This window comes from Prunus mume, linkage group LG1 (genome assembly GCF_029339155.1).
Source record: "Prunus mume cultivar Tortuosa linkage group LG1, ASM2933915v1, whole genome shotgun sequence".
NCBI lineage: Eukaryota > Viridiplantae > Streptophyta > Magnoliopsida > Rosales > Rosaceae > Prunus > Prunus mume.
In genome coordinates, this window is record NC_142698.1 from 1,782,182 (window position 1) to 1,803,509 (window position 21,328).

At 41.3% G+C, this 21,328-nt stretch overlaps 1 long non-coding RNA gene across 1 annotated transcript; it reads right to left on the reverse strand.

The window, feature by feature from the left end:
- Nucleotides 1-4,028: 4,028 nt before the first annotated feature.
- LOC148920665 (uncharacterized) lies at nt 4,029-21,230 on the reverse strand. The gene is made up of 2 exons (XR_016127032.1): nt 20,975-21,230; nt 4,029-4,524 (listed from the first exon to the last, which is right to left on the reverse strand). It is a non-coding gene; the product is annotated as an uncharacterized LOC148920665 (long non-coding RNA).
- Between the last annotated feature and the right edge of the window lie 98 nt (nt 21,231-21,328).

Below are 21,328 nucleotides of genomic sequence, written 5' to 3' on the forward strand. Positions count from 1 at the left end.
CACATTCCTAGCCTCTTTGAACTTCAAAAACGTCCATCCATCTTGGCCCATGCATATGCTATCCATTCCAAGTCCAAAACTGCTCTAAAATGTTCCAAAATGCCATTTCTTGCCAATCTTGCCATATGGACCTACAATACTACGAAAATAAGCTAAATCACTCTAATAAATGGGAATTAACTAAGTAAATGCAAAGAAATAAGATAGCAAAGTCGCATAAATATGCTCCTATCACATAATTAACTTCGTCTTGGTTAAACCCAAACCTATCAGGTTTCTTCTTGTTTCGATTAGGTTTGTCCAGTGTTATGCATCTCTGGAATGCAAGTGGACTGTTGGTTGGAGTTCAACCCTTTGGGATGTCTGGTGGATTAGAGTGCCTTCAATCTGCCCTGTTTCTTGCTTCACCGGATTTCTAACTAGTGAATGATGCTGATGCTCTTCTTCTTCCTCAAAACCATCAGATTCGGCATCTTGCTCAATTTGCTTCACCTGAGCTTCTTCTTTGTCTAAACTGATTAACAAAATCTTTGTTACTTCAATTTCAGCATCGTCTTTCTTCTTCCTACTGCTCTGGACTTTATTCAGAGGCATGGTTGTCTCATCAAAGACAACATCTTGGCTGACAACCTTTTTCCTATTGTTGATATCCCAAAGCTTGAAACCCTTCACTTCTTTCTCAAAACCTAAGAATATGCAATGTGTAGACTTTGGTTTGAACTTGGACCTTTCATCACTTGGAATATGTGCGTAAGCACTACAGCCGAATACCCTGAGCTTGGAATAGTCCACCGGCTTCTCAGACCATACCTCTTCTGCATTCTTAAAATCGAGAACTGTAGATGGTGATCTGTTAATCAAATAACTTGCATGATTAACATCCTCTGCCTAAAAACTATCAGGTAATCCTGCATGAAATCGCATGCTCCTCTCTCTCTCTCTCTCTCTCTCTCTCTCTCTCTCATGAAAGTTCTGTTCATCCTTTCAGCAGCTCCATTTTGTTGGGGATTCTTCTTTACTGTGAAGTGCCTTATGATTCCTTCTTGCTTGCAATAATCAGTAAACTCATTACTTATATATTTACCTCCATTGTCACTTCTCAGGTACTTGATCTTTCTTCCAGTTTGATTCTCAGTTTATGTTTTCCATTCCTTGAACTTTGCAAAAACCTCGGATTTCTGCTTCATGAAATAAACCCAAACCTTCCTAGAAAAATCATCCATGAAAGTAACAAAATACCTGGGTCCACCATTTGATTTGGTTGGTGCAGGGGCCCAAACGTCTGAGTGAATATAGCTGAGTTGCTCCTTGCTTCGGTTATCTGCACTGTTACTCGTGAATGATACATTCCTTTGCTTTCCAAGAACACAATATTCACAAAAGTCCAGTTTGCAAGATGACACGCCTTCTAATTGGCCTTGCTTGTGTAATTCTTACAACCCTCTCTAGCTTATGTGCTTGAGCCTATGATGCCAGAGTTCAGTCTTGTCTTCTATACCTTAATTTACAGAAACAACTGCTCCCTTGACTATGGTGGTCCCAATTAACTAATACAGCTTATTGGGTTGTAGGTCAACTCGCATTACCACCAGTGATCCTTTGGCTACCCTGAGTCTTCCCTTTTTAGACTCGTACCCATAGCTGGCCTCATCTAAAGTACCCAAGGAAATCAAATTCTTTATTAGTCTAGGGACATATCTAACGTTCCCCAAAACTCGTATCATCTCATCAAACATTCTGATTCGAATAGTGCCGATTCCTTTTACAGGACATGAAGAATCGTCCCCCATTAAAACTTCCCCGCTGCTGACTTCTTTGTAAGTATCGAACCATTCTTTTGCTGCACACATATGAAAAGTGCATTCGGTATCCAAAATCCAATTTGTGAAAGCCTTGGAGCTGATGTTACTGAAAGAAGCTCCCCGTCACTCTCATGCTCAGTGACTGCACTAGCTGAACCCGAACATCCTTCCCTCTTGGCTTTCTTCTCTTTCCAAATCTTGTAGTTCCTCTTCCAATGATCGGCTGAACCACATTCGAAGCAACCTTCCTTCTTTTCCTTTTTCTTCTTGGATTTTGACCTACCTCTGTTGCTTGTTTTCTCTTCCTTTGTCTTTTCCCGCCCTCTCTCATTGCCTTTGGCATAAAAGCCTTGAGAGCTTTCAATTATATCATCTAGTTTAGCATATGACTGAAGAGCTTGAATTACGTCTTCAAGCTTCATGGACTCTTTTCTAAACATTAGAGTTGTTCAAAAGTGCTTGAAAGACGGAGGTAGAGACCTCAGCAAGATGATAGCCATATCATCATCTTTGTAAGTTTCTTCGACCTTTTGAAGATTAGTTATGCAATTCTGGAATCTGCATACGTGATCTTCAATATCACCTCCTTCTTCCAGTCGAAGTCCGAATAGTTCATCCTTTGGAAAAAGTTTATTGGACACGGTTTTGCCCATATAAACATTCTCCAACTTTTCCCATGCTTCTTGGGCAGTCATCTTTTCGGTGATGTGTGACCGAACTGATCTTGTGAGATGGATCTCGATGGAACTCTTGGCTTTCTTGAGAACGTTAGTCCATGCTGTGTTTGTCGTGCTTGCTAGCTTCTCACCATTGAGTGTATCAGTACGTTCTTCATCATCCTTTGCCAGTTCGTGAAGTCATCATTGCCTTCAAAGGGCTTTAACATAGGTCCTAGATCCACATTCATCTTCCCTTTAGACATCGTAAAACCCCTTGAGCCAAGCTCTGATACCAATTGTTAAATAATCTGCACTCTAGATCTTGTTCTTTAATGTAAGCGATGTCAATAGACTAAACTAGCAAATATTAGAAAACTTAGAAACACACAAGAATTATACTGGTTCGGCAAAACTTTTGCCAACGTCCAGTTGTGATTTCCCTAGGTAGAGAAATCATTGCTCCTTTGATTAATAATAGAGATTACAGAACTTTTGCAACCCTAGAACTAATCTCAAAACTCTTGGCTGTCACCCTATTTATAGATATAGAGTTGGGTTACATGTTTCAAGGCTGATTGAATTCCTATTCCTAAGTGGATTAGGAAATTACACTTATCCAAATCCAAATAGACTTCTAGAAATCCAAACCTAAATTGAATAAGGAAAACTAAAATTCTTTCCTAATCCCTCTAGGACAAGAATTGATATACCTCTAATTTTCATAAAACAATCTTAAATCAACTAGGACATATTTGACGAGCCAAAATCCTAACACCATTACACTTCCGTTGACCAAAACATCTTTGTTCAACTCTTATTTATGCCCAACACGTGTCTAAGAATTTGTGAGCTCAAGCACTATGCAATGGAACCAAGAAAATTTTCAAAACTAGCCATGAGCAAAATGTCAACTCTAAACCATCAAGAAACCTAAGGTTAAAGTTGTCCTTTCACTTCAGAATTTTAAAAATTAAATTAAATTTCAGGACGGGATGTTAAACAGTTGATTGACATGTGGCAGCTACTTACTGGCGAGGTGTAAGTATTCGTGACACGTGTCTTTATATGGTAGCGCCACATGTCGGCTTTCTTCCTCCTTTTTTTTTTCCTATCTTAAAAAATTCGTAAATAATTAATGAAAAATCAAAAAAATACACCGGAAAATGCTACATGTTCCTTACGACAGTGGCTTCAATATCAAAGGTCTAAAATTATAATTCCACACATTTGAGTTCATGTTACATGTCCCTAATCCCACTATAATTTCAAAACAAAGGTGATACGATGGCAATGCAGTGAGAATATCAGGGCAATAGGGAGCCAATACGATGATAATACAAAAACTTCATACTCCCACTATAATTACATTTGAATACACTTGAAAAATAAAAGTGGCAATACCAAGGCAATAGAGTGGCAACACAAAAACTCCATACTCCCCTTATAATTTAGTTCCAGCACGTACTTGAAAAAAAAGGCGATACATGGGCACTACTATAGCAATACTCGAGCAGTATGTTGGCAATACAAGGGCACTAAGATGGAAGAACAATACACTGGCGCAATATGGGGATCATAACGTATCCACACTAATATGGGGATCATAACATATTCAAAATAATACATTTCAAGCCACAACTTTGGGCGTATCATGATAATATTTTTGTTCAAACACACTTCTCAATCATCATACAAGATTACCATTAACAATAACTTACAAATTTCCTTGTAAGTTAATTTTTTTTTATACATAATTAATCCACAAATGAGGCCAAAAGATGATGTATTGTCAACAAAAAGCGTTGACACTCTGTATACCATTTTGTTCTTTTTCAAAACTAGTTTGAAATGCAAAGAACTTACGCATGATTAACAGTATCAAGCTTGAGGAAATGGTCTTCGCAGCCATAACCAGTAATTTCAAGCTCAGGACCAAGCCGAATCACAGCCCAGCCTCCTTAGCCTTAGCTATCAACCCCTTGATGTTCTTCAAATTGCAATCGAAGTCCATAGCCCATTGGTTCAAATTACACATTGCCTCCTTCCACAACCTTATCCCAACACTTCAATTCAATGACAATGGAAATTAACCAAAGCAGGAATCTCACTAAATAAAAATAAATAAATATCAAAGGCTCTGTTTAATTTAGCTATATCAAATTCATTTATTCCAATAAAAAGGTCCAAGGGGTACAATTCTTTTACATATTTGTTTTTCCTATCCAAAAAAAGAAACATAGAGAAGGAGAAAGATTGATTTTGTACTTAATCTGCCACATGTTTGAAAAGTGTATAAACACACACACACACACACACATAAAACAAAAAAAGAAAGAAGGAAGAATGAGCCCAGCTGCCCATGACAAACTCAGATATAGAACAAAATAAACCTAGATTACAAAATCATGATTATCATAAATTTTCTTCAATGACAACACTTAGCTTTCAAACTCTTCATGGATATGTGTAATTTTCAAAGTACAATGAAACTGAAAGTTAATGAGTACCATTGACAGAAGTATAAGTTTTGTTTCAACTTCACACATGAAATGCACTATGTGGGAACACATATTTCGCTAGCCACTAAAGAGACGATACGTGAAAAAGGAATATACCTTAAGTCAACTAATAACACCAATTAAATCCTATTTAATTAGGGAAATTATCTTTGATTTAAGATAGGAATACCTCCCTAAATTCAAGGAACCAATTTCCATCAAATCTCTTGGAGTAATTCACATAATCTTTTTAGGTAAGAATAATTCTAACCAAATAAGGATTATTCCCCCTGCTACCGGCACCTGCCAAGAAGGACATGATGATCGTTGCCACATAATACTTTACTAAATAGATCGAGGCTGAAGCTTTATCATCTACTAAAGAAGCCAACATGGAACGATTCATCTGGAGAAACATCATCTGTCGGTTCGGCTACCCACAGTTGATGGTCATTAACAACGGATCACAATACATTGGCAAGCAAATGACTAAGTCCACTCCACTTCAAAGAAAATTTGAGTTTTTCAAAAAAAGTGTTCAAGAGAAGATCCAAAGCGTTCTAAGGGAGACACAAGAAGATATCCAAGATGTCCTAAGGGAGACGTAGGATACCATCCAAAAGCATCCTAAAGGAGAGGTAGGACGACTACAATGAAGCGTCTTAAGGGAGACGCATGTCAAACAGGTCCCTGTCTAAATGTGTCCTAAAAAGACGCAGAACAACTACCAAAACGTTCTAAGGGAAACATAGAAAACTGCCAAAACACATTAAGGGAGACATAGGCCACCACCAAAACGTCCTAAGAGAGATGTAGGCAATTGCCAAAACGTCATGAGGGTTGCCAAAACGTCCTAAGAGAGACGTAGACAGCTGCCAAAACGCGTCTTAAGAGAGACGTAGTCCACGCCAAAACGTCTAAAGGGAGACGTAGTCCACCTGCCAAAACGTCTTAAGGGAGAAGTAGGCAATCGCCAAATGTCCTAAGGGAGACGTAAGTAGGCGTGGCAATGGGTCATGTCTTGTCGGGTCGGGATAATAAACGTGTCAAGAATGCTTAACCCAAACCCGACCCATTTAATAAACGTTTCGTGTCGTTCGAGGTCATCTTAAATAGGTTACCTGGTTAATAATATGATTACTCATTCCTAATTTCCAATAGATTCGTACACTTGCAGGTATTCAGAGTTGGATGATTAGAACATTAATTTGTGTCGTTAAAATTAAAATAAAAAATAAAAAGAGGAAAATATTTATTTCACATTTGAAAAAAAAAACAAAGGGGCTACATTAATTTTAATTTTAATTTTTAAAACAACATCTTAGCGTGCTTCCTGATTCCAGAATAGGAGCCTTTAGTTTGGCCCTCTAGACCTCTTCTCCTGGGTTTTCATGCACAGCTTCTTAGGGCTCATCACTTGAGCTCCCAAAGATCACACCCTTAGCTTGAGCATAACTTGTGTCGTGATCTCATTGCTTGCGTTTACCTGGTCGATCCAGGGCCTCCAGCTGCTTTTTCATGTCTTGAGAGTAAACATTTTCCATCTTTTATAACTTTTGATTCTCTTCCTACAATATTTCAAGCTGATGTTGATTCGCCTCCGTCGTCTTTGCCATATCCCTTTTTAAACTCCTTATAACACGCTGACAATCTCCAACCAAACTCCGCTTTGTTACTAACTGCAGCTCTTAGCACCTGCACCTTATGGGATTTCATAATGAGGCGGTGCCTGTAACACCCCGACTCCAAATTAAATTCCTTATTTAAAGTACTTAATTCAATTAAATATGAATTTATGAAATTACCCTTAGGGTAGGGGTATTTCGGTATTTTTCTTAACCGGGAAGAGTTTGGGGCTATGACTAGTATTTTTGGGTAGATCGTACTGAGATGAGTCCGTAGACACGTAATGAGCTCGATTTGGAGTTGAAATGAAGGAGTTACGATCAAAACATGTTTAGTGGCATAACCGTAATTTCTTTGAAGTTGGTTTGATAAAAACCTAGAAATTCCCTCTCTTTCTCACTCTCTCTCTCTCTCTCTCTCTCTCTCTCGCGCACAGAAACAACCCTCCTTTGGTTACTGTTCATCCGCACAGTTTTTCCTCCGCCATTTCCTCCACCGGCCACCAAACTTCGTGATATTGGTACCAAAACGTCAAGCTCACTTCCCTCTTCCTATCCCAACCCTTCACTCGCCGCCACCGCCGCCAGTGGTAGCTGAAATTGCGGAAGAGTCGCCAGTTTACCATAACTTGAAGGAGCTCGGGAGATTCCGACAACCAAATTCTTCGAACTTGGTATGTATTTCTATCCTTTCAACATGCTCTAGCTGTTGGTTGTGGTATTTAGGATTAATTTCTGAGTTTTGAAACGTTTCCAAGCGATGGGAATTTTAGCGGTTTCGGCCTTCGATTTCGGCCACTTTCGTCGACTTTTTGGGGTAAGTCCAAGAACAAAAGTTGCCCCAATGCATGTGATTTATGTAACCTGGAAGTCTTGGCCAGCGGTTTGGAGTTTTTCCGACGCGAAAATTTCTTTGGGCACCCATGCGTTGCCAACACATGGGGTGGTGCGTGGGAACAATGTCAGCCTGTCTTAATGTCCTAAAATGATCCTTGTGGTGTTCCAAGTGTAACGGTATTCTCGAATTTCAATTTGGTTATCGTTTGATTGTCGATCGGAATCGGATCGTCTAGGAGTTCGCGGATCGTGAATTGGAGCCCCGGATGTTCCGATTCAATAACTTAAAGTTTGAGTTTTATGTTTACTGTCTTATCGTGAGCGATCTAACCGCTGTTTCGGACCAAACTTACATGACGTGTATCCTAAACCTTATGGAACCCTTAGGAACTTTCAGTTTGTCTCGTTCCTCATGCACGCACTAGAAACCCGGGAAACTAGGATTTTAATTTAAAGTTCCTTTTCGATACGTTTTGTGTTAATCTCATATTCGTGATTCGGAATAGGTACTCCGACCATGCATACACAGCAGGCGGGACCCTTTCAATGTCAAGCAGTGTGGGACTACTTGTGAGTGGACTTTGTTTTCAAATCTTAAGCATGGTTTTATTGATGGAAAAATATTGCATATTGTTTTAAATGGTATATTGGATTTATTATATTTTGATTGACAATATTGCATATCTTCTAAAGCTTTGGCATTATATTTTGGGTTTTGACATATTTGAGTATCTTGAGTATGTATGTATGGAATTTGAGAATTTCTACCTATTATCTATGTGTGGGGTACTTGGGTTGTTGAGTTGAGATTGTGGAAAGGTTTGAGTATAGAATGTCAGTTTGGAGTGCTATAAGCATTACCCTATGTACCTCCCCGGATTTGGAACTTGGATACGGAAATTTGAGATACTTGAATTTGTCGGACTGGGACATCCTTGACGGGATGTTGTTGTAGACCCTTGATTGGGTAGTCTGCGCGCGTATGGGGTTTTCAGGTGTACAAGCTTTGAGAGTCTCGGCTATGCGTGTTGGTGAGAGTTAGTCCCCACTTGGACGGCTCGTTCCCTAGCCACATGGTGAATTGAGGAATTGCTCTGCCATGTGGACTAGTCAAACAATCCCCCGGTTGGGTTGTTTCCTCGGTACAACTAGGTGTTGCTTATATTATATGATATACATTTTATTATATTATATATTATTATGTATATATAACTACTTATTCATTCTTGTTTCTCGGTGAGGATACTTCCTCGCCGGTCGTGCCATTGGGTACGCTTTCGAGAGTTTAGTTGTGGGATGTTTAAGTTTGTGATGATGGGTTTGTAAAGTTTCTTTATGGATTTCGGACTTGGCATCCGATACTTAAATTGATTTGGTATATGTTTATATACTTGATTATGAGGGTTTTGGGATGCATTTGGATTTCTTGCATGGTTTTCTAATGGTGGGGTTATATTATGTTGGTTCTTACTTGAACTGAACTTTATTTTTGTACACTCACAATTTTCTATTTTGCGCCCCCAACTAGTAGTTGACTGAGCTCCAATTGAGCCGGGATCGTGTGCTCCCGAATCTTGAGCTTTAGTAGGAACTCTTTCTTCATTTTATTCCAGTGTTCTTGTTGTAACTGAAATTCTTAGACATGCTCTGTTATCGCCCGCATAGGGTTTGATTTGTGAGGCCGAGGCCTTTGTTGTATATTTTATTTACTTGTAAAGCATGCTGCTGGTTGAGATTGTTAAACTGTGAATTTTGAGTAGGTTGAAGTTTGGGAAATGTTCAATTTATAGGGGAGATTGCGAAAATCTTGGTAGAAGTCTCGATTCTTTAGTAAGTGGGCCCGACATCGAGGTGATGTCGGTATTAAGGAGGGATTTGTCCGGTTTCCAAGGAAATCCGGGTGGGTCCTGTCGTGCCTCACACTTGCGGCAGATGCTGCACTTTGCACACTCGCACCATGACATCACTCACCACCCGATTATCATTTCTCGTCCACAGCATGCGCACATCCTTGGGAATCACCAAACTCCTTGCAACTCCAATTGCAACATCATTGTCAAAGAGTAATGAGTCGTTTACGATCACTGATCCTCATGAGGAAGCAAAGTAGGGCATCCATATTGCTGCAGCCCCTTGACCCCATGTTTGTGCTAGGGGAGCTAGGTTTAGATCAAGAGAAAATGAGAATGAAGAGGCCATTTTATTTCTGAGTTTGAGGAGAATGGGAAGGAAGAAAATTAGCAGATGTTTTGTTTTTTGAGTTGTGATTTTTTCTCCCATTGTTTCCTTTTATAGTCGTCTATTATAACACATGTTTCTGATTTTTTCCCCATGCCTCCTTGATTTCCTGTAATGCCTACCAACCTGCTAAAAAATGTAAGGAAATGGAGACTTTAGCATACACACTAGGAGTTTCGAACCCTGCCACTTTCATTCCTCTCCAAGATTTTATCCATCATGCTATGGACAACTTTGTGATTATATGCTACATCGTTTGCCATTTATAATGTTTATATACACAACTTTGTCTTTTCCTTCTCTCCTCTCCTCTTTTCTATTTTTATTTTTTATTTTTACAAATATATTAATTAAATTTAAAAATATAGAGCTCTTTCTTTTCTTTAAAAGAAAACAAAGGGAGAAAAAAAAAATCAGAACTCATAAAACAAAACGCCTAGCTCTGCCAATTTTCTTCTTTCCCATTCTCCTTAAACTCATAAATAAAATGGCATCTTCATTCTCATTTTCTCTCGATCTAAACCTAGCTCCCCCAACACAAACATGGGGGCAAGGGGCTGCACTAGTGTGGATGCCCTACTTTGCTTCCTCACGAGGATTAATAACCGTAAACGACACATTACTCCTTGACAACGATGTTGCCATTGGAGTTGCAAGGAGTTTGGTGATTCCTAGGAATGTGCGCGTGCTTTGGGGACGAGGAATGATAATCGGGTGGTGAGTGATGTCATGGCACTTTGAGTGTGCAAAGTGTGGCATTTATGCATAAGTGTAGGGCATTGCCTCATTGTGAAATCCCATGAGGTGCAGGTGCTAAGAGCTCAGTTGGTGGCAGAGCGGAGTTTGGTTGAAGATTGTCAACATGTTATAAGGAGTTTAAAAGATTGGCACAGCAGATGCAAATCAACATCAACTTGAAATATTGTAGGAAGAGAATCAAAAGCTATAAAAGATGGTAGATTTTTACTCTCAAGACATGCAAAAGCAACTGGAGGCCCTAGATCACCCAGTGTAAACGCATAGCAACGAGATCACGACACAAGTTATGCTCCAGCTAAGGGTGTGATCTTTGGGAGCTCAAGTGATGAGCCCCAAGAGAAAAGGTATAGAAGCGAAACTAAAGGCTCCTATTGTGGAATCAGGAAGCATGTCATGATGTTGTTTTAAAAAAATAAAATAAAATAAATGTATCCCCCTGTTTTTTTAAATACAAATTTATAAATAAACCCAATCTTAGACATGTATTTATGAAAAAACCCAAGCACTATTTAAACATAGAAACACACCCAAAATCAACCCTAAAGTCAACTTTTTGGGTGTGTTTATAAATGGGTTTTGAGTGTGTGTAATGATGGGTTTTGGGTGTGTTTATATGTTTAAATAGTGCTTGGGTTTTTTTATAATTTCAACCCCCATTTTGGGTGTTTTAGTGAAACTCCATTTTTTTTAATGTGAAATAAATATTTTTCTAATTTTTCCTCTTTTCATTTTTTATTTTTTAATTTTAATTTTAATGACACAAATTAATGTGCTAATCATCTAACTATAAATACCTGTAAGTGTACAAATTTATTGGAAACTAGGAATGAGTAAAAGGTTATTAACCAGGTAACCTGTTTAATAACTTTGTTTAAGACGACAAACCCGACACGATCGTTTATTAAATGGGTTGGATTTCGGTTGAGCATTCTTGGCACATTTCTTATCCCAACGCGACACAAACTCGACACAACACGACCCATTGCCACGTTAGCCGTAGCCATCATCGCCTCCAAATGAGTCAGCGAAGATGAATCAGCTCCGTGATTACTGTCTTGCCTTGGTAGATGGATCACGATTGTTAGATAGAAGGAGATCCTCCCAATTTGATCCTCACCCCTTGGTGATGTAGACAACTCAAACTTTAGTGAGAAACCTTTTGTTTCTTGACGCGAACAAGTTCGAGCACATACTTTTTGTAAAAGGCGATTGTAGGTTTTGCACTTGTCGGTTGAAGACTTGATGAATGTCCCGAACATACCGCATACGCATGCCGCCATACTTACTTAAGCATCGGAGGCTCACAGCAGTACCTTTGGTCTTCACGAGCATTTGTTATCTTGCGGATCAGCGCTCTCAAGCAAAGCATCACGAAACATAACATCACTAAGTTGAGCGGGAAAAGTGCGAACCATTTTTCGCATCAACAATTTGGCGTAGTATGTGAGAAACGATCTAAATCAACCCACTTATCCCTAGAACACATGGGGACCATTTGGTACCAACGCGTTCTGTTAGAAGATGGATTATCGTTTGGAAGGCAAAGCGGAGCTAGCCCTGCGCTACCCCTTGCACTCCTTTCGGCAATTCACGTAATACAAACCACCGTCGGCGAGAACTTCAGCTCAAATAACTTCTCTTGGCAAGACATGGCTAAACTTCAAGAACATAACAACCTACTCTCGTCCAAAGTGAGCGAAACCCGGCCTGTAATTAGCGGCACGCAGAACATTCAAACCACCCAATCTTCCTAAAGTCGGCGAAGAAGGGTAGGAAGGTAGTAAAGGCAATGCATCGCCCCAAGCGATTGGTAGTTCGGCACCCAAGGATCAACCACATCAGCGAAAAGGTTTACTCGATTGTATCAGTTCACATTGAGCAACAAAAGCGAGATCTCCGTCGAGGATCAATGCTCACCTAAGGGACCGCGGATGAGGGTTACGAGGAACAAATCACCCATCCGGAAAGTTCGGGCTTAGAATCTACCGCGAATCAAACTATGAGTATGTCCCTTCAAAACCAAAGAATCTACCCACCGTTGTAGCGCCAGCGAAGTACTCGAAGGCCGACCGTAAGCCGCGAGAAAAATTTAGAGGTTCTGGCTCAGAAAACCCTAGCGAGATCTCGTCATCCGACTTCTTTTGAAAGTCGGAAGATGGAAAACAATCGAGTTCACACTCGGGGAGGCAGGAATGGGGAAAGTTTGTAGGGACCATTCACCAAGCAGCGCTCACGGCAAGATAGAAATATCTGACCTTTATGTATACCGTTCTACAGGGTGGAAGACCCTTGACACACCTTCACTCCTTCCAATCGGCGTGAGATGCAAAGGTCTCGCGATGAGAGGCAATGCTTCTTGTTCCGTCATCTCTTACGAGCGACCTTAAAGCGGTTTTACTGGGTTGAAGCGAAAGCGATGGATTAATTCGGCGAGGCGGCAGATTTTTCTCAATCACTTTATGATCCAAGCGGACCGTCGTATTCGCGGATGATGCGTACGCGATTCGGCAAGAGAAGATGAGCCATTGCGAGAATATCTGCGCTTTAGTCACGAGTACTCAAGGTGTCGGAAGCGAGCGCCGAGGCGCATCGGTGCCTTCAAGAGTGGCCTTGATCCTCACACTTTCGATACCTCGTGCCGGTAGCAAGCGACACTTATGATGGTGATGAAGCAAGCGACAATTCATGCCAAGGCCGAATATTTCAACTTAAAGTCAGGGCCTTCTCTGCAAGAGCCAACATTGAAGAGTTATCACAGGCAGAATCTCCGTGCGCCCCTAGAAGAACGACAAATCCTCGGGCACAAGCGGAAAGATGACCATGGCAATCAGCGAAACTTCGAAGAAAGGAAAGGAAAAATCGATCGTTATGACCACTTTGGGCGCCCTATCGAATCCCGATCGCGCTCAGAAGTCTTCACTCTTACGAATACCATTACGAGGTTGTCACGATGAATGAGCACGCGAGATAATACAAAGCCAAATCACCAGCCCAATCGGCGGAGGACAATCGGGATACAAGCAAATTCTGTTGGTACCACTCATGCGACCATAATATGCGAGATTGCATAAGCTGAGAAAATCGTTGAGCGATTGATCGGGAGAAAAGCGGATCGATACATTGCACGACCTCATAGCGCCGATCCCAAATATGAATCGCGGATATATATGATCAACACCATCGCCAGAGGCCCACCCAGCGGTGCGAGTAACCGCTTCGATGCGGGCCGCTCACTACCCTCAAGTTTACGGCATATAAGTGAGCCGGCGCAAGGCTCAGAAGGTAGGGTGGAGCCCATCACATTTTGTGAAGAGGAAGAAGGAGTCCTTTACCCCAGCGATGACCTCGATGATCATTCGGTGAAATTGCGACTATGATGTAAGCGGTACTTATCGACACGAAGTTCGGTAAATGTAATTTTTGCGATGCTTTGAGGCATGGGAATAACGAGATAGCTTGAGTCAATCGGCGATAACACCTTGCTTAGTTTCTCAGGGACTGATCCAATGGCTAGTCGGCAAAGGTGTAAGTCGCCTTATCGCTTTGGCGTTGCCCTTCAAAAAACAATGACCTATGACTAATTTCTCGCCGTCGACGCTTGCGACATATAACGCGTCATAGTTAGACGAATGGCACTCACCGGAATTAAAGCGCACTGTCCCCCATATGTTCGGCGAAGTTCCGGACTTGCAATGGCAGCGCACCGCCCAAGGAGACCAACTCGGTGCCCGAAGTGCTACGCAGCGATGAAATCGATCGCCTCTAAACCCCGAGGCCATATACATCAAGGGGCACGAGCGATAACGGACAGTTGACAACTCAGGGAAGAAAACACGACACCATAAACACGGCTGCTGAAGAGTGGAAGCGATGGCGCTTAACGAAGAGCAACTGATTAGTGCGTCAAAATCGGCACCGCCTCACCCCACCTTCAGAGCATAATTCATCAAGTTCTTACGACATCATTCGGAGGTGTTCGCCTAGTCTTATGATGACATGCCGGCATTTCCTAAGGTCATTAGCCATAAGCTCGGCATCTCTCTGCCTATAAGACAAAGCGTCGTTCGTATGATGTCGAGCGAAGCCATGCATGCAAGTTGACAAGCTAAAGCCATCGGCTTTATCGACGGCGTACTACTGTAAGCTTGCAAATTCGGTAATGGTACGAAGGTGAAGGGCGGGTGGCGAATGTGCCAGGCTATCTTGGCTGAACAAAGCACATTCGAAGGATAGCTTCTGTTGGCCCAGTATCAACTAGGCTCATGGGCGCTACGCGCGATCATGAGATTACTCGGCTTCATGAAGCGCATACTCGGGTATGATCAAATATTCATGAACCCTACCGATGGCGAGCATACGACATTCATCAGATCGGGCTTTGTCTTTGCTACAATGTCATGTCGTCGAAGAATGAGGGGCAACATATCAAAGGCTCGTTGGCAACCAGAATCTTTCTTTGAACATATCAGGTAGCATCATAGAGGTATCGTTGATGGCATGTTGGTAAAAAGCGGGACGTGAGAAGAGCACCTACACAACTTGGCCCTTATATTGGTATACTTAAGGACTTAGGTAAGTTTCGCTTCATGATCAGTCAAAGAGGATCGAGGTGAATCCAGAGCAAAATCAAGGCCATAATCGACATGAAGGTCTGAAGACACAAAAGGACATTGAGCCTTACCGGGATGGGTGTGCCTTAACAAGCTTCATTTCTAAGGCTCCTTTCTCGAGCAATACCGAATGTAGCGATCACCCCCATCAAGGCCACGAAGTTGAGATTGTATGGCCTGGAGCATACCCAATTTGGGCAAGGATCTTCTACTGCAGTGCAATGGCAGACCAACCCCGACCGGCGTGCGTAAAAAGACGACCTCGTCATCCTTGGGTTCTTTGAGGGATTCGGTAGAGAACCAGAATCCTCATCTTTACCGGATTAAAGGGATGCGATTCTCGGCCACGATACTTGGCTATTCCCATTCGATAAGCTTATTGGGCTCTAGGTAATCTACTCTAAAGAGATTTTTCTTGGCACGCCATGGGCACCCTACGGTTTCCCCATGAACTATGGTCACCTCTAAATCGGGATATCGTTCGCGTCTCTCCAAGGCGGGCGTGGAGGCTCAGATTGATGGTGGTGTGCTCCTCCGGCAAGTGCTCCAATACTGGAACTTCGCCATCTTGACCCAAGCACTGCCACGACTATCGTCGCGATATACCACAACCAGTCTTGTTTTGCTTGTCATGAGTCCCTTCGATGCGTGGGTAGGAGCAGGGCTTGGGCCTTCAAGTATTTCGACATCAGTATCTTCTCGCCCTCGGTATCGAGGCTCATGACCTCACTACTCGTACCTCGTTGATGCGTCCAATGGCTCTACTCAGACACATTGGGCTCACTCGAATAGTGACTCGCTATTGGACATCTACAAAACAAAGAAAAATAAACTAAGCGCCATGCGGAAGACTAGCCTCTAGAGTTCTACGCCACCTATGGCAGCTAGACTCTGCGGCGGAACCCTACTTAAAGTTCGGTCTAGCTCATGCCAAGGAATGAGCGTACCACAGCGTATAAGCTTGAAAGAATACCGAACGGTACCTTATCTCGAGCTTTGTATGCATGGAAGTGGATTAACTTGCCGATCGTACTATTCAATAATCGCCTTGGTTGTCGTTAGCTCGCGTCGGAAATAGCGCCTTGAATCGATCAATTTGCTCAAATCACCTTGGTTCTTTGTTAGCTCTGAAAATAGCCTCAACAAAGCTTTTGCTTCTCTCACAAATGCAAAGTGAGTTTCTCTTAGGAACCACTCCTATTTATATGACAAGGAGTTGCAGCGATGCGCCGAAAAACCAAGCGGCGTATTAATGGCGCCTCTTGCATGAATGGACATGCCATGTGCGTTCATTGTCGCGTATATTACGGCGACGAGGGGCGCGAAGGCGAAGCGTCTTTGTCCCATCACTCCTCATAGAAGCGACCTTTGGAGTCCGGACGTCTGCTTCGAATAAAGATGCAGGCGGCAAGATTAAGCTCCTCTACGCTAAATTTCTGAGCGGTAGGGCGACATTTTGATTCCTAAAGAGATGTCAAGTCCCACGATAACTCTCGGATGAGAACTTGGGAACTCCTGTTTATACCAAAATGAGCGACCTATGAGGACCAAACCGTGGACAAAAGCGGAGCGACCATGGTAGCCTTGACATTATGCCTACCAATTCATCAATTAGAACGCGCCCTTTCCAGGAACGTGGCGGACCTGATCGATGTCTCTGATCCACATGAAATTCTAAACAAAATGCACACATCTCAAAGCCTATAAAAGGACTACTATCCCAAAATGGAGTAATCGGAACTTATGGCATCACGCTTATTGATATGTTAGTTCAAGTTTACTAAATCCGTACTTACTTAAGCATCGGAAAGCCTTGGTGGTACCACTGGTGTCTTTTGTCTTACCGATCGTTTGTTATCTTGCAGATCACGCGCTCTATCGAGGCCAGAAGCATACCGAAAACCCAACATCACTAAGTTAAGCGGAAAAGTGCCGAACCATTTTTCACATCAACAACAAGCTGAAGCCAGCTTCTATTTAAAGAGCCGAATCAGTGTTAGCAACATTGGATGCTTAGAATTTTACTATTGAGGCACTGGTCTTCTGCTTTTGCTTTAACTAAAGCATTATTCTTACTTTTGACTTTTATTTCTTTGTTATTATGATGACTCGTCGGGGAATATCGACTATAGTGCTTTTGACTAATATCATGATGACTTGTTGGGGAATATCGACTGTAGTGCTTTTGACTGATATCATGATGACTTGTCGAGTGGTTTTGACTGATGGTGCTGTTGCTTTAGTGACTAATCTTCACTAAGATCGTATGGGTCTTGAGTGTCTAGATAATCCGACCACCGGAATTTCTGGGTTGAATCCTTTTGACTTGATGGAATTTTATATTTGTGGGGAATTAATGGAACCCTGATTGAAATTCACGTCACTGCAATATGTATTTTCCTGATTGAAATCGAATAGGTTGCAATGTGTATTGCCTATGGGTTTGGCTGGGAATTAGAGCTATTAATGAGGTGTACTACATTTCAAATTTATTTTTATTTTTCATACATATTTTGACAAGATATATAGAGCTGCGGTTTGCACTGTAATGCGCTTAATATGATTGAACATGTGTTGGATTTTTTTCGACGTACATGTGTAACAACCCTGTCCTTAATTAATATTTAATTATTAATTTATTCTGATAAAAGACACTTATACCCTTGAAATATTTTATTAGTTTAAAAGTTGACTTTTTGTCCGGGAAGAAATTTAGGGATTTCAGTTGTACTGTTGCGTAGAAGCGCGATGAAGGAATCCGTAGACACGTAGTGGACTCAAATCGAGTTATGAAAGATTCACGATCAAAAGAAGTTGATGCATAGCAGTAAATGCTTCAAACTTCAATTTTAAAACTCAGTTTTCTTCCACCTCCTTGAGTTCGACCGACTTTAGGAGAAGGTTTCTCTCGGCCGACCACAAAATTGAGCAAGATTAGTGTCAAGCAGACCACCTCACTCCCTCTTTCAGTCTCAACCCATCCTAGCGTGATCATGGTGTGGTCTCGGAATCGACCACAAAGCAGTGGTGTTGGATAAATTTTACGAAACTTTCACCGTTTCTCTCCTCAGGCCACCGTCAGTCAAGTGAGGTATGGATTTCTAGCTATTTTCCATGCTCTAGCTGCTTTGGTTAGATAAGTTCGAGATTTCAAGCGTAGATCGTTCGATTTTAAGTTAGGTTTGTGGACTTTGAGTCCTTTATTAGGCAGTTTTGGGTAGGTCAAGAACAAAATGGTTACAAATGAGTGTTATACCTAGGATAGGAGTCTTGAGCCGTGATTTGGAGTTTTTCAGAAGCGTTATCGCTTTGGCACCACTGCCGGGCGTGGGCGAGCGTGTGGCGGTAGGGTGGGGACTATAGTCGATCCTAGAATAATCTCCTAGTCCCCACGAGCGCGTAGGATTTCGCGGATCTTAATTCGGATAACGTTTGAACCCGAGCGGATCGTATAGTATTCGACGGATCGTTAAGCAGTTGACCCGATTCCAAAGTGAAAATTGGGTCGATCGTTTAAATATTGTAACAACCTTGGTCCTTAATTAATATTTAATTATTAATTTATTCTACTAAAAGAAACTTATACCCCTGGAATATTTTATTAATTTAAAACTAACACCTGTAGGGGTCGTAAAAGACGAAAATGCCTAAAAACAATAACATAAACCCTAAGCTCTAACTCGTGTTGCGGTGATAACTATAAGCCTCGTACGCCTTCTTGAGAGATCAAGCCACACGTAGTTCTTTCCTTTGTTCCTAATCATAACTCGTTTGTTTATCCGAAAGCGGTTTATTTATCATTAAACTCGCTCTAGGTGACATTTATGGAGTAACCGGGACTCTTTTACGATCAGTCGAATACTATCGATCCACGGAATTACCTAAATCAACATACTTGAAATTGATGCGATCCAGCGGTTCAAGCGTGTCGAACGGAAATCACACCTTTGGCGAGATCCGTTCGGGGTTCAAGCGTTATCCGAATTAAGATCCGCGTAATCCTCGCGCTCGTGTGGACTAGGAGATTATTCTAGGACTGACTGTGGTCCCCACCTGCTGCTCACGCGCCACGCGCTGCGTGCGTGGTGCTAAGCGATAACGCCGTCGGAAAAACTCGAATCACGGCTCAAGACTCATATCCTATAACACCCCATTTAGAACCACTTTTGTTCTTGGACCTACCCCAAAAATGGCGAAAGTGACCGAATGACCCAAATCTGTCAAAACCTAACTTAAAAATCGAGCGATCTCGCTTGAAATCTGAAATCCTATCCAACTTGCAGCTAGAGCATGGAAAATAGCTAGAAATCCATACCTCCTCGACTAATTTGGTGGTCGGAGGGAAGAGAAAGGCAATGGTGAAAGTTTAAGAAAAATCTATCTAACACACTTTGTTTAGTGGCAGATCACGCTAGGATGGGTTGGCGAAAGAGGGAGTGAGGTGGTTCATTTGGCACCGATCTTGCTCAATTTGGTGGTCGAGTGAGAGAAACCCTCTCCTAAAGTCATTCGAACTCGAGGAGGAGGAAGAGGTTTTAAAACTGAAATTTGAAGTATTTACGGTTATGCCACTGAACTTCTTTTGATCGTAACTCTTCGTTACAACTTCGATTTGAGTCCACTACGTGTCTACGGACTCCTTTCATCGCGCTCTACATACGATACAAGTAAATCCCCAAATTTCTTCCCAGTCAAAAAGTCAGTTTTAAACTAATAAAATATTCTAGGAGTATAAGTGTCTTTTACCAGAATAAATTAATAATTAAATATTAATTAAGGACCGGGTTGTTACAACATGTGTGTACTTGTGCATTATTTTGGGACTAGATTAGAAGAATGTGCATGTACGCATTGCGGAATGCTATATAATGGATAGATTGAAATAGGTCAAGTTTCTGGGTGGAATCATTTTGACTTGGTGGAATCCTCCACTAGTCAGCCTCATTCCACCCAGAAATTCCGATGGTCGATTATCCGCAGACGGTACAAGACTCATATGATCTTAGTGAAGATTAGTCACTAAAGCAACAGCACCATCGATCAAAGCACGACAAGTCATCATGATATCAGTCAAAGCACTACAGTCGATATTCCCCGACAAGTCATCATGATAACAAAGAAGTCAAAGTCAAAAGTAAGAATATTGCTTCAGTTAGCAAAAGCAGAAAACCCGTGCCTCAATAGTAAATTCTAAGCATCCAATGTTGCCAACCCTTTCTGATTCGGCTATTTAAATAGAAGCTTTTGCTTCAGTTGTAAACAAGTTGTAATTTTCAGTTTTCTAGTTTCAAAGTTCTCTAGAACCATCCCTCTAAAGAACACTTGTAAGATATGAGTGCTATGCATAAATAAAATCTTTCAGTCAAGATTTTCTATATATATGTATAAAGACCAAACACTCTTCTAACAGAAACAATAAATCAATGTGGTGTGGCTAGACCTATAAGCATATACATGCTTTATGACTACAAACACAGGGGCTAGCTAGTTGAACAATATCAAGTTTTTACGTATTAGTAATACTTAAGTTAAACAAAAACCAAATACCTGTATTAGCAAACCCATGAACAAATAAATTTTCTGGCCTATTCACCATTTCATTTTCTTAAAAGCCTTCAGAACATAACACATGCATAAGCCTTCAAAACATGACAAAATAAGCGTTCATAACATTTGCTTCATCATTGAAAAATACAGCAGCCAATTAGTGCAGAATTAATATATAATCCTCTCCTTCTCTGCAAATGGTTTGTCTAACTAGAAACTAGAAAACTGAAAACCAGCATCAATCACAGGCAGATATTGTAACCTAAAACTCAATATTAAAAAAATTTAAAAAAAAAAAAAAAAAAAAAAAAAAAAAAAAAAAAGCCTAATTTATATGAACAATCCCAGATTTCAGTACACCAATTTCGCTGATTTAGAAAAAAAAAATTGCATATTTACCTCTCTAGGCTACCAATCAAGACACACCAGGATGAAATTGAGGAGGTAGCAGATTGAAGGTTGCTACTGTAGATTCTTTGAGGGAAGAATTGCTGGGAAGGTGGAATATTTTTCTTGATGGGCCTCAAGATTTGAGAAAGAAAGAGAGAGAAAGGCGAATGTGAGAGGGAGGATAGGATCTCGGCGATCATCCATGGTAGACTTGGTTTGGAAGAAGAGGGAGTTGTTTCACAGGTTGGAGACAAGGAGTGAAGTCATCGCTACGTTTTGTTCAAGTTTAGTCGGGTGTTCATTAGAAATGCGGGTTTTATTTTACCCGTTTCTACTGTAAGATTGGATTTCTTTTCATCCGTT